This window comes from Xyrauchen texanus, chromosome 33 (assembly GCF_025860055.1).
Source record: "Xyrauchen texanus isolate HMW12.3.18 chromosome 33, RBS_HiC_50CHRs, whole genome shotgun sequence".
Classification (NCBI taxonomy): Eukaryota; Metazoa; Chordata; class Actinopteri; order Cypriniformes; family Catostomidae; genus Xyrauchen; species Xyrauchen texanus.
The window spans coordinates 39,754,240-39,760,881 of record NC_068308.1 but is presented as its reverse complement, the minus strand read 5'-3'; positions in this window follow the sequence as shown (position 1 = coordinate 39,760,881).

Below are 6,642 nucleotides of genomic sequence, written 5' to 3'. Positions count from 1 at the left end.
TTATCTCAGTGTTACTCAACTGTTTATAGTAATATATTGATTATTAACAGTTAATATATACTGTAGATGTGTGTCAGTGAGGTCAGACTGTTCCTGTCTGTATCTTTATCTCAGTGTTACTCAACTGTTTATAGTAATATATTGATTATTAACAGTTAATATATACTGTAGATGTGTGACAGTGAGGTCAGACTGTTCCTGTCTGTATCTTTATCTCAGTGTTACTCAACTGTTTATAGTAATATATTGATTATTAACAGTTAATATATACTGTAGATGTGTGTCAGTGAGGTCAGACTGTTCCTGTCTGTATCTTTATCTCAGTGTTACTCAACTGTTTATAGTAATATATTGATTATTAACAGTTAATATATACTGTAGATGTGTGACAGTGAGGTCAGACTGTTCCTGTCTGTATCTTTATCTCAGTGTTACTCAACTGTTTATAGTAATATATTGATTATTAACAGTTAATATATACTGTAGATGTGTGACAGTGAGGTCAGACTGTTCCTGTCTGTATCTTTATCTCAGTGTTACTCAACTGTTTATAGTAATATATTGATTATTAACAGTTAATATATACTGTAGATGTGTGACAGTGAGGTCAGACTGTTCCTGTCTGTATCTTTATCTCAGTGTTACTCAACTGTTTATAGTAATATATTGATTATTAACAGTTAATATATACTGTAGATGTGTGACAGTGAGGTCAGACTGTTCCTGTCTGTATCTTTATCTCAGTGTTACTCAACTGTTTATAGTAATATATTGATTATTAACAGTTAATATATACTGTAGATGTGTGACAGTGAGGTCAGACTGTTCCTGTCTGTATCTTTATCTCAGTGTTACTCAACTGTTTATAGTAATATATTGATTATTAACAGTTAATATATACTGTAGATGTGTGACAGTGAGGTCAGACTGTTCCTGTCTGTATCTTTATCTCAGTGTTACTCAACTGTTTATAGTAATATATTGATTATTAACAGTTAATATATACTGTAGATGTGTGACAGTGAGGTCAGACTGTTCCTGTCTGTATCTTTATCTCAGTGTTACTCAACTGTTTATAGTAATATATTGATTATTAACAGTTAATATATACTGTAGATGTGTGACAGTGAGGTCAGACTGTTCCTGTCTGTATCTTTATCTCAGTGTTACTCAACTGTTTATAGTAATATATTGATTATTAACAGTTAATATATACTGTAGATGTGTGACAGTGAGGTCAGACTGTTCCTGTCTGTATCTTTATCTCAGTGTTACTCAACTGTTTATAGTAATATATTGATTATTAACAGTTAATATATACTGTAGATGTGTGACAGTGAGGTCAGACTGTTCCTGTCTGTATCTTTATCTCAGTGTTACTCAACTGTTTATAGTAATATATTGATTATTAACAGTTAATATATACTGTAGATGTGTGACAGTGAGGTCAGACTGTTCCTGTCTGTATCTTTATCTCAGTGTTACTCAACTGTTTATAGTAATATATTGATTATTAACAGTTAATATATACTGTAGATGTGTGACAGTGAGGTCAGACTGTTCCTGTCTGTATCTTTATCTCAGTGTTACTCAACTGTTTATAGTAATATATTGATTATTAACAGTTAATATATACTGTAGATGTGTGACAGTGAGGTCAGACTGTTCCTGTCTGTATCTTTATCTCAGTGTTACTCAACTGTTTATAGTAATATATTGATTATTAACAGTTAATATATACTGTAGATGTGTGACAGTGAGGTCAGACTGTTCCTGTCTGTATCTTTATCTCAGTGTTACTCAACTGTTTATAGTAATATATTGATTATTAACAGTTAATATATACTGTAGATGTGTGACAGTGAGGTCAGACTGTTCCTGTCTGTATCTTTATCTCAGTGTTACTCAACTGTTTATAGTAATATATTGATTATTAACAGTTAATATATACTGTAGATGTGTGACAGTGAGGTCAGACTGTTCCTGTCTGTATCTTTATCTCAGTGTTACTCAACTGTTTATAGTAATATATTGATTATTAACAGTTAATATATACTGTAGATGTGTGACAGTGAGGTCAGACTGTTCCTGTCTGTATCTTTATCTCAGTGTTACTCAACTGTTTATAGTAATATATTGATTATTAACAGTTAATATATACTGTAGATGTGTGACAGTGAGGTCAGACTGTTCCTGTCTGTATCTTTATCTCAGTGTTACTCAACTGTTTATAGTAATATATTGATTATTAACAGTTAATATATACTGTAGATGTGTGACAGTGAGGTCAGACTGTTCCTGTCTGTATCTTTATCTCAGTGTTACTCAACTGTTTATAGTAATATATTGATTATTAACAGTTAATATATACTGTAGATGTGTGACAGTGAGGTCAGACTGTTCCTGTCTGTATCTTTATCTCAGTGTTACTCAACTGTTTATAGTAATATATTGATTATTAACAGTTAATATATACTGTAGATGTGTGACAGTGAGGTCAGACTGTTCCTGTCTGTATCTTTATCTCAGTGTTACTCAACTGTTTATAGTAATATATTGATTATTAACAGTTAATATATACTGTAGATGTGTGACAGTGAGGTCAGACTGTTCCTGTCTGTATCTTTATCTCAGTGTTACTCAACTGTTTATAGTAATATATTGATTATTAACAGTTAATATATACTGTAGATGTGTGACAGTGAGGTCAGACTGTTCCTGTCTGTATCTTTATCTCAGTGTTACTCAACTGTTTATAGTAATATATTGATTATTAACAGTTAATATATACTGTAGATGTGTGACAGTGAGGTCAGACTGTTCCTGTCTGTATCTTTATCTCAGTGTTACTCAACTGTTTATAGTAATATATTGATTATTAACAGTTAATATATACTGTAGATGTGTGACAGTGAGGTCAGACTGTTCCTGTCTGTATCTTTATCTCAGTGTTACTCAACTGTTTATAGTAATATATTGATTATTAACAGTTAATATATACTGTAGATGTGTGACAGTGAGGTCAGACTGTTCCTGTCTGTATCTTTATCTCAGTGTTACTCAACTGTTTATAGTAATATATTGATTATTAACAGTTAATATATACTGTAGATGTGTGTCAGTGAGGTCAGACTGTTCCTGTCTGTATCTTTATCTCAGTGTTACTCAACTGTTTATAGTAATATATTGATTATTAACAGTTAATATATACTGTAGATGTGTGTCAGTGAGGTCAGACTGTTCCTGTCTGTATCTTTATCTCAGTGTTACTCAACTGTTTATAGTAATATATTGATTATTAACAGTTAATATATACTGTAGATGTGTGTCAGTGAGGTCAGACTGTTCCTGTCTGTATCTTTATCTCAGTGTTTCTCAACTGTTTATAGTAATATATTGATTATTAACAGTTAATATATACTGTAGATGTGTGACAGTGAGGTCAGACTGTTCCTGTCTGTATCTTTATCTCAGTGTTACTCAACTGTTTATAGTAATATATTGATTATTAACAGTTAATATATACTGTAGATGTGTGACAGTGAGGTCAGACTGTTCCTGTCTGTATCTTTATCTCAGTGTTACTCAACTGTTTATAGTAATATATTGATTATTAACAGTTAATATATACTGTAGATGTGTGACAGTGAGGTCAGACTGTTCCTGTCTGTATCTTTATCTCAGTGTTACTCAACTGTTTATAGTAATATATTGATTATTAACAGTTAATATATACTGTAGATGTGTGACAGTGAGGTCAGACTGTTCCTGTCTGTATCTTTATCTCAGTGTTACTCAACTGTTTATAGTAATATATTGATTATTAACAGTTAATATATACTGTAGATGTGTGTCAGTGAGGTCAGACTGTTCCTGTCTGTATCTTTATCTCAGTGTTACTCAACTGTTTATAGTAATATATTGATTATTAACAGTTAATATATACTGTAGATGTGTGACAGTGAGGTCAGACTGTTCCTGTCTGTATCTTTATCTCAGTGTTACTCAACTGTTTATAGTAATATATTGATTATTAACAGTTAATATATACTGTAGATGTGTGTCAGTGAGGTCAGACTGTTCCTGTCTGTATCTTTATCTCAGTGTTACTCAACTGTTTATAGTAATATATTGATTATTAACAGTTAATATATACTGTAGATGTGTGACAGTGAGGTCAGACTGTTCCTGTCTGTATCTTTATCTCAGTGTTACTCAACTGTTTATAGTAATATATTGATTATTAACAGTTAATATATACTGTAGATGTGTGACAGTGAGGTCAGACTGTTCCTGTCTGTATCTTTATCTCAGTGTTACTCAACTGTTTATAGTAATATATTGATTATTAACAGTTAATATATACTGTAGATGTGTGACAGTGAGGTCAGACTGTTCCTGTCTGTATCTTTATCTCAGTGTTACTCAACTGTTTATAGTAATATATTGATTATTAACAGTTAATATATACTGTAGATGTGTGACAGTGAGGTCAGACTGTTCCTGTCTGTATCTTTATCTCAGTGTTACTCAACTGTTTATAGTAATATATTGATTATTAACAGTTAATATATACTGTAGATGTGTGACAGTGAGGTCAGACTGTTCCTGTCTGTATCTTTATCTCAGTGTTACTCAACTGTTTATAGTAATATATTGATTATTAACAGTTAATATATACTGTAGATGTGTGACAGTGAGGTCAGACTGTTCCTGTCTGTATCTTTATCTCAGTGTTACTCAACTGTTTATAGTAATATATTGATTATTAACAGTTAATATATACTGTAGATGTGTGTCAGTGAGGTCAGACTACTGTTCAGCAATACGTAACCGAACGAAGTACCGATGCACATATTTAAATTATATAAGTAAAGTTTTTCTAGTAGGATTTAAATGTTTCAAACGATATAATATACTGTGCCTCTTAAAATACAACTAAAATAATTTGAAGATCATTTTTATTTTAGTCAGTTGAGTTTGAGCGATGAAAAAGTATTTTAATTAACCATGTTAGTTTTTATTTTTATTTCAATTAACGAAAAATAACTGATTCCCCAGAAGAGAAAGACCGTAAACGTTAAAGGCGTATCTTTGCTAAGCGTTTATTTTGTCCACTTTTAGGAGCATGCTAGCATATAAATGACCTCAAAGCTTAGAGGCATGAACTTAAAGCCACAAAATAACAACGTTGATTTGATGAGGTATTTAAATGTTCCTTTTGTGTTGCCATAGCAACATTCCACATGAAAGTGAATGTGTTTGTCTCTCTGTTCCTTTAGCTCTGTGAGGTAAGAGGAAGTTGCTGGTGATGGTTTGGTGTTTGTTTGATGTCTTGGTGTGTTTTTGGTTCATGGCGGTTTGGGTTTAGTATAGTCTTACCTTTTTACTAACAACTCTTTCTAGCTCTCAGATTTGTTGCTTTATACAACAGTTAGTTTGAGGGTTGTTGACTGTTTAAAGAACTGTTGTATAAAAGCAATATCACACTTCCAATCAACCTGCAACCCAATCTGATGTTCAGTACTTCGGCATGTTTGTGAGTGTGATATTGCTTAAGCACCGATGGTTTATATGGCTTATATTACAATTCAATTCATAATAACTTTTGTCCAATAGGTGGCGCTGTCACCAAATTGATATGGTGCGGTTAGGGTGTGATGTCATGATTTTAGGCCAAACTATTCAGAGGTTATAAGCCAAAACTGCAATTTGTCATATTTCTTGAACAGTATGTGGCGCTGTGCCGAAACTGTTCAGGTACCTTCAGGTCATGCTTGTGATGACATATACCAAGATTCGTGTCAATACGCTCAAGCATTGCGAAGATACTGCCTCGCGTCCATTTTGACGCACTTGCCATCAAATTCATTGATGCGGTATACGAAAACGGTTTGTCAGTCTGTCATCGTGATGTAAAGGGGTTAATGGAAGGCGGGAACCGGCCTGTAAATCTCTCTCTCTGTCCCACTGCCGTCTCCAGTCGGCCTTTATCACTCTCGGGGGCTTGATTAGCATAATTAGGGGCCGGGTGTGCGGAATCACGACCCGGCTACGCCTACGCCCTGCCACATTCCTCCCTCGTTCTCTCAGGCCGGGGAGCCCCCAGCATGATGTACATCCCCCCCACCCTCTTTCTGATGGGGGGGCGTGCCTTGCGCCCCCGTCTGCCGGCAGGTCGTCCCCGTCTACCAGGATGAGGGAGGGGACAAGGGGAGGGAAACAAAAAAAAAATAGGTACTTACATGCCGTAACGCCAATGTACCAAATTAATACACTAATACACTAATTAATACACTAACGTGGCCGCAGACCACGAGGGGACTGAGGAGCACGGCTGCCTGAGAGCGGAGGAATGGCCGCCAACCACGAGGGCTCTGAGGAGCATGGACGCCGACCGCAAGGGGGAGGGAGGGGCTACTAACTGACCGCCTGGAGTGGTCAGGGCCGCTGCCAGGGGCAGAGTAGACCCCTACCAGCCACTGAAATGCGGTGGGGTCTGAGACCGGCGAGCAGGGAGGGGCTCCTGGCCGACCGCTCCATTGGGGTGGATGGCAGTGGCGTGGACTCCTTCCCGGGTTTGGCACCAGTGTAAAGGGATTAATGGAAAGGAAGAGGCGAGAAAAGGCCTGGCAATATAAA